The sequence below is a fragment of the Fukomys damarensis genome, unplaced genomic scaffold (assembly GCF_012274545.1).
Source record: "Fukomys damarensis isolate Sample0158 unplaced genomic scaffold, DMR_v1.0_HiC HiC_scaffold_20, whole genome shotgun sequence".
Classification (NCBI taxonomy): Eukaryota; Metazoa; Chordata; class Mammalia; order Rodentia; family Bathyergidae; genus Fukomys; species Fukomys damarensis.
Genome location: NW_022900932.1, coordinates 39915762 through 39927267, shown reverse-complemented (window position 1 = coordinate 39927267; position 11506 = coordinate 39915762).

The window sequence follows — 11506 nt, the reverse complement described above, 5'->3', positions numbered from 1 at the left end:
CTCCAAGAAAAAGAAGAACAAGAAAAACCCAAAGCTCCAACAAGAGAGGAAATTATAAAGATCAGTGCAGAAATTAATGCAATGGAAACTAAGACAATAATAAAAAAATCAGTGAATCAAAGAGTTGGTTAAGGAATAAATAAAATTGATAAACCCTTAGCAAACCTTGTCAAAAAAGGAAAGAAAATGCTTAGCTCCATGCAATCAGAAATGAAAAAAAAATGTGAAGTCACAGCAGATCCTGCAGAAATTCAGATGATCATCAATACCTACTTTGAGAACCTGTTTGTTTTTTGTTTTTTTTGGTACTGGGGATTGAACTCGGATCCTTGTGCTTGCAAGGCAGGCCACCAAACCACTGAGCTAAATCCCTGGCCTGAGAACCTGTATTCTAATAAAATGGAAAACAGAAGAAATGGACAGATTTCAAGATAGTTATGAATTACCAAAGTTGAATAAAGAATATAAAAAATTCTAAACACCCCAATTACAATCAGTGAAATTGAAAGCATAAAAGTTTACCAGCAAGGAACAACCCAAGTCCTGATGGCTTCATCACTGAATTCTACAAGACATTTATAGAAGAACTACTGCCAACACTCTTTAAACTTTTCAGTGAAGTTGATAGGGAAGCAATTAATTACACATTAATTCCTGGAAGCAAGTGTTATTTTGATTCACAAACCAAGGAAAGACCCAAGCAAAAAGAGAACTACAGGCCACTCTTCTTAATGAATATAGATGCAAAAATCCTAGATAGAATACTGGCAAACAGAATACAGAGGGTCATGAAGAAGATCATACACCCTGAGCAAGTTGGATTTATTCCAGAAATGCAAGGATGGCTCAACATACCTAAATCGTTAAATGTAATGCGCTATATTAGCAGAGTCAAGGACAAAAACCATATGATCAACTCTATAGATGAAGAAAAAGCATTTGACAAAGTTCTTCACCCATTCATGATAAAAATCCTACAGAAAATTGGAATAGATGGTCTTTATCTCAGCTTGATAAAGGGTATCTATGAAAAACCAACAGCCAGAATTTTATTATATGACCCCAAAATGAAAACATTAACTTTAAAATCAGGAATAAAACAAAGATTCCACTATCACCACTCCTGTTCAGTATCGTTCTGGAAACATTAGCCACAGCAATTAGACAAGAGAAAGAAATTAAAGCAATAAAGATAGAAAAAGAAGTGAAACTGTCATTATTTGCTGATGATATGATACTCTACACAGAAGACCCAAAAACTCTGCTAAAGACTAGGCAACAGAGACATGGCTGGGGGCGGGGTATCACAATTCCCAACTTGAAATTGTATGACAAAGCCACTATGATAAAGACAGCATGGTACTAGCAAAGAAAAAAGACCCAAGGATCAGTGGAATAGATTGTAAGATACAAAAACAACTCCAGATGTACTCAGCTACCTCATATTTGACAAAGGGGTCAACCATCCTCAGTGGAGCAAAGATAACCTCCTTAGTAAATTGTGTTGGAAAAACTAGATTTCAACCTGCCAAAGATTAAACTAGATCCTTATCTTTCACCATGCACTAAACTAAAATCCAAGTTGATTAAAGATCTAAATACTAAAACAGAAACTCTAAACTTGCTAGAGGATAAGTTAAGCAGAACTTTTAAAGACATTGGCACAGGAAAAGACTTTATGAACAAATCCTCAGTAGCACCGAAACTAGCACAAAGAATCCACAACTAGGATCTCATCATATTAAAAATCTTCACTGCAAAAAAAAAACCACCAAAAGAGCTAAGAGACAGCCTACAATGTGGGAAAAGATTTTACCAGGTGCTCCTCAGACAAAGGACTACTATCTAGAATATATAAAGAACTAAAAAAAAAATCAGTCCCCCAAATATAAAGACCCAATTAAAAATGGGCATCTGAAATGAACAGACATTTCTCAGGCAAAGAAATAAAAACAACAAATAAATATATGAAAAAATGTTCCACATCACTGGTCATTCAAGAGATGCAGATGAAAACAACACTGAGATTCCATCTCATCCCAGAAAGAATGGCTGCCATCAAGAAATGAACCAATAACAAATGCTGGCAGGGCTGTGGGGAGAAAGGAACCCTTCTCCATTGTTGGTGGGAGTGCAGACTGGTGCAACCACCATGAAAATAAATAGGGAGATACCTCAAGCAATTTAAGGAACCATTTGCTCCAGCTATCCCTCTGCTGGGTATCATTCCAAAAGAATTAAAAGAATCATACCACAGTGATGTATGCACACTCATGTTTATAGCAACACAATCTGTAATAGCTACAAATTGGAAACAGCCCACCTGTCCATCAGTTGGAGACTGGAAAAAGAAGATGTGGTTTTTCTACAAAATGGTATACTACTCAGCCACTAAAAATGAAAAACTAGAGTCATTCATAGGAAAATAGATGCATGTTGAGGCCATACTCTTAAGTAAAATAATTAAAAAACACATGTGTAAATACAGAATAGTTTCTCTGCCATGAAAAACTAAATGTCTAAATTGTATAATTGTATACAAATTGTATCACTGATAATGTGAAATAGGAAGAAAAGTGCTGAAGGAATAGGGAAAAGGAAATAAGGGACAAGAAAAAATACCAGAAAAGGAAAAAAATGGAAACAAAGTAAATAGGGGAGAGTAGAGGGGGTGAAGGGAGGTTCGGGGTATGGGGAAGAAATGAAAACCAAGATCTGTCATGTCAGGGTACAAGATCCCTATGATGAATGTAACTCTATTATATACTTTAAAAGTAACAGTAAACTGAAAATTAAAAAAAAATAATCCTACCTTATAGTATCATGCTTTCATGTATTCAGATTTTATCTTGTAATAAAGGCAGAACTGCCTCTCTATAGTTTTTTTCTTTTACTAATATTTGTTTGCAGTACATGTACAGGAACCCAATAGCTGCAATGAAACATCCATAGCATGATGTAAGATTAATAACATCACTATGCTTTTCACTTTGTCACCTGAGGTGGTGGTTAAATGGGTACAAGGAGGTGAATTACTTGTGCTGAAATAAGGTTTGAAGCAACTCTGTATCATTCTTCCTCTATTTTCTTTTGAATTTTGAATGTTTTCATTTTACATAGCTATTTTGTGAAAATGATATATGCTTATTATTAAAGTGCAAACAATAGAGAAAAATATAATGAGCAAGTAAAGTTGTATTAAATTCTAACACAGAAACATCCATTGTTAACAACTGGCCAAGATCTCTCACTAGCTGTGTTCAGTGAACAAGGGAAACAATTAGATCAAAAGCAAGAAATAATTTAAGAAACATTGCGTTAGTCTATATTGACTATTTTTTAAAGTATTGATTTTGCACTGACTTCAATTAAAACAAAAGGAAATAAGTAAAAGAGAAATACTTTTTTAAAACTCCAAGTTAATATTTCATCAGCAAAAGACATCATAGGTCTTTAAAAGTTAAGAAAAAATAGATTAAGAAAGACTTCAAAATTAAATTCATACATACTTAAATACTTTATATTTTTAAATGCATAATTTATACACATATTTAGGTTACACTTTAAGAATTTGGAGTTGAATTGAAAGCAATTATTAATCACTGGAACTGCTAGATGACATTTATAATGAAAACAATGTAAGACAGGAATGATTTGGTCATGGACACTTCACTACCTGTGCTGGATTCGAATATTCCTGTGTCTATAATTCACAGAGACAACAGGCAGCAACTCGAAGTGTCCAGCTATTTGTGAGAGTTATCAAGAGTAACCTAACAATATCCGAGGCAGCTTGTATTAATCCCAGCAAAAAGAGAATTGAGTAGAAATGCATCCATTCCTCCAATCTTTTATGGTATTAAGATACGTTAGCTGTCCGAGCAAATGCTAGTTCTTCCCCAGTTGAGTCGCAGTAGATTTGCAATAACTCTGAGGGATCACTGCAAATCCAGATCTCCCTGAAGGAAAGAATGAGCTCTGTTCTCAATAGCATTTCAGGTCAGCTCCATCTTTTATCCATTCTTGACTTCCTCACATTACTACAGCTGTATTTCTTGAGAATATTCTCCAAAATGCTCCTGCATAAAATTTAAGACTACTCTCTTATTAATGAAAGGCAAAAAGCAGAAAATAAGAAAACTATATGTAGTTTATCATAAAGTTATGTTTTATTTAAAGGATTACTTTTTATTTCTTCTTTTCAGTATGTGTTTAAATGCCTCTTTTAAAAACAAATCCATAACGATGATGATAAGTGATTATGGTAATTTACGACCTCAATCTTGAATCTCTTTTCAGGCAGTGAGGCCAACAGCAGACAGGGAGTGCAACGTGAATCCATAAATACACACTTAGTTGTTTTGGTTGTGACTGTGCCAAAGGGCACAATGATAGGCAACTTTGTGTTTAAGGTGAACCCCACAATAAGTTCCAAGGTTTCCCTTTGAGTGAGCAGGTAAAATATTCTTTTTCTCTTTGCCAGATGCAGTCCTCCACTCCAAGCTCCATGTAATGTCCTCTGGAGGAGGAGGAGGAGGAAGAGGAAGTACTTGAGAAGGAAGGCAAACCGGAAGGTGCTGTGGATCTCTGCTCCACATGATTAAATTCTGACTGAGCTGACTGCTCAAGTTGCTTTTACGGTTAAATCCAGAGCATTCTCTCTAGTCTTATCTCTACTGAGTGCTCACGTACTGGTGACTGAGATGTTCTTCTAGAACACACTCTGTATGTTTTTGCTTTACATAGAATGTGATTTTTTTTGAGTTTTAACAAAAGTAAGTATTTATAAATTTCTGGATGAGTATGTTTTGTGCATATATTACTTAATACACTTCTTCCTAAGGCAACCGGATGCCAAATCTGCAGCTTTCCATCAGATCACTGTTTTTGATCATCTTAATAATTTCTTCCAAATTGCATCTTCCAAAGCCCAGATAACTTACACATTGGGCACTCTATATCTTCCACTCTCTTTTCAAGCTAATGTTATACCAATCTTCTTTCAGAATTTTCCTTTTAAGTCTGGAGTCTTTGCTTCAACAAAGCCCATGTCTTTTCATTTGCAGGACTGTGGTTTCTGTGAGTAGATTTAAAAGTGAAAATAAAATAAAAGAAGTGAAAATAAAATAAACCTTAACATTTCCTATTTCTCTTGCTTGTATTCTCTGAAAAATTTAATTCTCTTAAAAAGAACTTGCATGTTATTGACCCACTAGAATATGACTTATATACAAAGAACTGCAGAAAACAATTAAAGAACATAAATTGAGCCATATAGATAAACTAAGCATTCACAAGAGTATGTTGTGACCCATTTTGATTGTTTTGATCAAAGAGTCTTCTTCAAAGTGTTCATTCGCTACTATGATACATATAGAATGATTCACTCATCTTGGAGCTAATCTGCTGAGACCTTTCCTTATACTCTTCCCTAATGAATCTAGATATGTCTTCTTAAAATTTCATTCTGTTCAGTCACTACTGTCTTGGTCATTGTTGACATGGTAGATTAAATCTTTTTCCCATCACATAGGTCTTTTAGTATAATCCTTAAACAAAATGTGGGAAGGGATGCACAAATAGAAATTTAGGGAATCTTCTATGATTTTGCTTTGCAGTATGTCTTGGTGGTGATTTATAGAACCCAGAGGTTTCATGAATGTATTTAAAATCATTGTCTTTCTTAACAACATACAGAGGGCTTCATAGTCTTTAATAAAGTTGCACATGAAGCCTTATAAGTAGCCTTAGGAAGCTCTGTTCTCACTAAGCTGCTTTCTATTTCTAATTAAACCCTAATTAGAAGTCATCATTTAGCTGCCCCGGAGCTATGAAAGCCTTACTATAGATGTTTAAGACCCATGGGTGCTGAGATAATAACAAAGCTGTTTTACGTGGATGTAAAGACAAATATAGAAACATTTCCTACACATGTTGCTAGTTTCAAGAAATGTTTCTAGAGGTTATCAAATCTATCCTCTTATTCTGGCTCAATAGTTGCACCAAAGCTTATGTTGAAATTTAATGCCTATTGTGGCATATTAAGAAATGGGACAGGTGAGATTTTGGGAGGAATGATTGAATTAATCCATTCATAGATCGATGGGAAAGCACTTGATGTTTCAGGATCCTGTAAACATTTCCATGCCACAAAGTGGCTGTCATGCAACTACTTGAAGGAATGTATTGCACTCTGAAAGTTCAGTTTTAATTGGCCTTTCTCAGTAAATAAGCAGAGCAAATGTCAGTGCACTTCAGCCAAATAGCCCCAGGAACACACCTATAGTTAAATTAACTGGGATTTGTACTTATCTCAGAGAGGGAGAACAAATATCACAAGGAAATATGGGACTTCTTGGTAAAAGGATGTTAGAAAGGACTCAGCATGAGATTTGAGCTATGATTGGATGATTGTTTGAGAGTCTGAGAAGGTGAAAACTTGCTTTTATAGAGTTCTGGTGAAAATCAGAGAAATTTTGTGATTGCGCATTTCAGTCTTATCAATAGGCAGGGTACATTAACTCTTGGATGAGGCTCTAATTGGTTAAGGAGCACTCATCACACATATTAGTCCTGACAGTGGCATGTTTGGTATTTTGTGGGTTGTACAGTGATCATATTTGTTTTTTTTTAGACACAGTTACAAAGTGGACTGGTTTTGTCTCAGTGTATCAATAGCTCTATGATACCATGCCTGATTTTGGTGTTCCATGAGATTATATCCATTGGTCTAGCTATGAGCTACAGACAAACATCACTGAAGCCTGGCTACAAGTGTTGTACCTATTTGCAGATTGCAGGACCTATGTTTTTCTTTCCCATGAGACAGAAAAATGAGGAATCATATTAAAGGGGTTTCTGTAGTTTGCAGCTCTTTTGAATATTTTTGGAGATTTCTAAAATCTTCTGGATGAGATTTTTCCATTGTAATAGATTTGGAGTCAGGTGGGAGCTGATATTTAACATGAATTTTACTGTCCAGGGACAATCAACTGATTTTGCAGCAAGTGATGCCAGAGAGTGTTAAATGTAGAGGGGCCCAAGCAAGAATCCAGGCAATAAGCATCCCCTCCACTTGTCCACTGATTTTCAGTCTTCCCTCCAGGTGGGTATTTTTTGGTTGCCATCTTAATATGTGTCCATGGGAAACATCCAACTGTTGGCAGAGCATCATCCGCAGTATTAATCCTTACTGTGCCATGCCTTATGTCGTCCAAGTTACCAAACTTATTGTGTTATTTTTAAGACACAAAAACCTAAAAAAAAATAGCAAATATTAACATACCTGCTACTCAAAGATTCAAAACTCAGATTCCTCTTCTTCAGTATTTTCTGATCACTTTGCATCTCTACCTCTCAGATGTCACCATTATTCTAGTTGGAGGAGCAGTTGCAGTGTTGCTGACTGTACAGTTGCAAGCGTAACCTTGTAATCTGTGGTTTATCTTTAAATTCTTCATGGTATTTTTGATGAAGGGCAATTTTTCTTTCTCATACATTTATTTATACATTTTACACATAGGTATATTTATATAAGAGCAATGAATCAGCAATGAATCTTGCTGCTTTGAATGCTTTTAAATTTCATATGAGCTTTGTATATATTCTTCACTTTAGATCTTTAGCTCAATATCTCTGCATTTCACCAGTTGATGCACATAGCTCTTGTTTATATATTCTCTTTGTTAAAAACCAATTCTTCTATGAATGTATTCCAGTTTGTTACTGATTTTACTGCTTTAGAATCTAAGAGTCTTTAGGAGGGTTTTATTATCTTTGCAAAAAATTGATATAAATATTTTCATACTTATTTCCTGTAGTACAGGTGGGTGAAATTCTCCAGGATTTTCATATCATAATGAAATTTCTGAGTCATAGAACATATGTCTGTAACACAAATCCTCTAAGCTGACCGTATCAATTTACTCACCTATCAGCAGTGCAGAAAAATTCCCCAGTGTCCATATTCTGCCAATGTTTGTTATCATTGGACATTAAAATTTTGTGATGTGAAGTGGCATCATTTTTATTTGTATTTTCTTGTATGCAGCATTTCATTTACAGTTTCCATTTGTCAAATAATTAGGCAAATTTTCACATAGTGTTTGTTATTTATGTGGTATTTGTCATTTGAATTGGATGCTCATATTATTTGCTTAGTTTTCTATTTGTTCATTTTCTTGTTTATTTATTGGATTTATTTAGCATGGACTGCATACAATATCACTGACTACAAGATGCAAGCATCATTTTTTAATCTGTGGATTTTCTTTCTATTCATTATGATATTTAAACATGTTTTTATTTTCTTTTTTATAGAAACCTGATAAGCAGTATCTGCTGCCTTTAATTTTTGTTACTGGGGATGGGAGCATGGCTACAGTTAGAGCTGACTAATAAGCTTCTCATCACTTAGTGTGCTACCTAGTCTGGCCTATAGGCCCCCCAGTTCCTGAGATACTCAGGGTGCTTGAAGATGCAGCTGGCAAGTTTCCAAACAGTGGCAGTATTTAATCTGAATGCCTCTGAGCAGGGCAGAGGTGACTTGGCGCCAGGGGGTAGCAAACTTTGGGCACTAAGGTTTCTTCTTGTCCCAGAAGTGATACTGCTAGTTCTATCCCTCCTTATAAATCCATATGTAACACATTTCCTTTCCTGTTACAGTGTTCAAACTGCTGTTTGTAAAAGTGGAAGTTAAATCAGCATTCCTCCACCCATCAGATCACAGTGCCCTCTGACTGAGAGCAGATGCTGCGCCTAGCAGAACACATTCTACTCCACTCCACCCTAAATTCTTAGCTGATCTGTATCACAGCCACTATTTCCTGGGCCTGAACTGACTCTCAGGGTGAGCAACTTCTTCACTAAAGAGAGATAGTCATTGCATCTTGGACATACAGAAAATACAGGGATGTCTATTTTCTGGTGCAGGCAATGCTTAAGATGGCTTTCCATTGTAGCACTATTTAAATCCAATGGGATCCCATTTGGCCATCATTTGGAGACTGGATAAAGAAGATGTGGCTTTTCTCTACAATGGAATACTACTCAGCCATAAAGAATGAGAAATTAGATTCATTCATAGGAAAATGGATACATATTGAGGATATACTCCTAAGTGAAATAAATAAGTCACACATGTGTAAATACCGAATAGTTTCTCTCATGTGAAAAACTATAATAGTACATAAGATCCTAATGATAAAATTGACAATGTGAAATGAGAAGAAAAGGGCTAAAGGTGTAGGGAAAGTGGGAAGGATAGTGGAAAGGTAATATGAGAAAAATGTATATGAGAAAATGAAAAAATGGAAATAAAGTGTTTGTAAGTGGGGAGGGGAGGAGGGGTGAAGGGAGGGCAGGGACAAGGGGAAAAAATGAGAACCAAGACTTGTCATGTAAAGGTACAAGATCCCAACAATGAATGTAACTGTACTGTATCTCTAAAATGTACCAACAAACTCAATGAGAGAAAAAAAATGAAATCCAATGGGAGAGGCTGCGAACATTGTCTTGTGCCAACTTGCTGCTCAGAACTCAAGGCTTCCACTTGTTTATACTATCTGTCTGGTAGTAGGATTTGCATTCTCAGAGTGTGCCGGACTCTTCTTTTTCAGCCTGCTAAAGGAGACATCCCTTTCCTCTAGTAAGTCCCATCTCATTTTTCACTTTGTTTTTGTTATTTCACTTGCTTTTCTAAATACTAGTATTTCTGAGTTTTACCTTGACTCTAGAGTTTCACTGAAGTGATTTCCTGTGATCATCTTACCTCATCATTTAGCCACCTACCTGATGATTTGGTCTAAGCCTGTGGAGCAGGTTACAGGAGCTGTCTCTAGTCTGCAAATGAAAGTCCTGGATCTCATTGTTTTGTTGACTATTCAGTTGTTAAGGCTTAAAGTTGCCGCTGTAAGAATAATGCATCATTATTAATTTGGTTGTTTTTAAGATCTTACTTCATGTGATTAGTCTGCAGCAGTTGTACTAGCATGTGCCAATTTTTGGCACTTTTGTATATTTTACTTGGAGTTTGAAGAGCTTCTTTTATCTGTTGGTTTTGTTTTGTTTTGGTTAGGTTTTTTGAGGCAGGGTCTCACTGTGTAGTTGAGACTGACCTGGAACTCACTATGTAGCCCAGGCTAGTCTTGAACTCACAGCGATCCTCCTGCCTCATCCTCCTGAATACTGGGATTACAGGCATGTCCTGCCATGCCTGGCTTTTTTATCTGTGGGTTGATGTACTTTGCTGCCTCCTGCCTCACAAGTGCAAGGAATGGTACCCCCCCCCAAAAAAAGTACTTTGTCAGTTTTAGAAAATTAATGACAATTATTTCTTAAATATTATCTTTGTTATGTTCTCTTCTTTCCTGAAATTTCACATATGCAAGCACATATAATTATATGATATAAGTGTGCACATATACTCATATATCTTTTGATTTGATCCATGTTTTTTTACTTTTTTCTTTAGTTTGTATTTTTTCTTCACTATTTCTCTTTATTGATTTTACACTTTTACCATTTTTGCTTTGTACAATCTACAATAAACATAGCACTGTATTTTTAATTTTCAATATAGTAAATTACAGCACATTGTATTTTATAAATTTCAACATCCATTAAAAATTCTTCATGCTGTTTTATTTCTCTTTTATCTTAAAAAATCCATTAATATACTTGTTTAAAAATCTTCTTTACTGATGCCAATGTATGAGTCACCTGTAGATCTGCTTACATTTTTTTTTTCACTTATATAATTCTGTCCCTTGCCACATATCTTACTGACTTTTTTTTGGGGGGGGCACTGGGGACAAATTCAGGACCTTGCACTTGCAAAGCAGGCAGTGGCCCTTGTGACATGTCAAAATTTGTATTGAGTGTAGGATATTTATGTAAAAATTATGGAGGCTTCCAACGATAAGTCTTGCAAAGGAAAGTTCTTTCTTCCTTCCACGGGATGAAAGAATGGGAACAGATAAATGTAATCAATATCTTTTGAGTTGACCCTAGCTTGGATTTCTGACAAGGTGCTATCCACTGCTATTTAGCTTCCCATTCCTTGGGTATAGCTGTCCAGTGCTTTCAGCTGGTAGAACTGAATTTATCCCTGGTACCTTCTCTAGGTGAGTACTCAGCTTCCCTAGCTTCAGAATTTAACAAATGTTGACAATAAAACCAGCTGAGCATTAGTTTTATCCCTGCATACTTTGCAAGTGTTAAAAGCTCTTCTGGTTTCCTTTCAATAAGTTTAGTACATTTTTCATTTTCTTATAGTTTTTCTTTTCCCATATTTCTTTTCTCCTACCCTTCCCACTTCCCCTACACCTTTAGCCCGTTTCTTCCTATTTCACATGGACAATAATACCATTAGGAGGGGGTGAAGGGAGGGAAGGGACAAGGGGAAAAAATGAGAGCCAAGACCTGTCATGTAAAGGTACAAGATCCCAGTGATGAATGTAACTGTACAGTACACCTAAAATGTACCAATAAACTCAGTGAGGGAAAA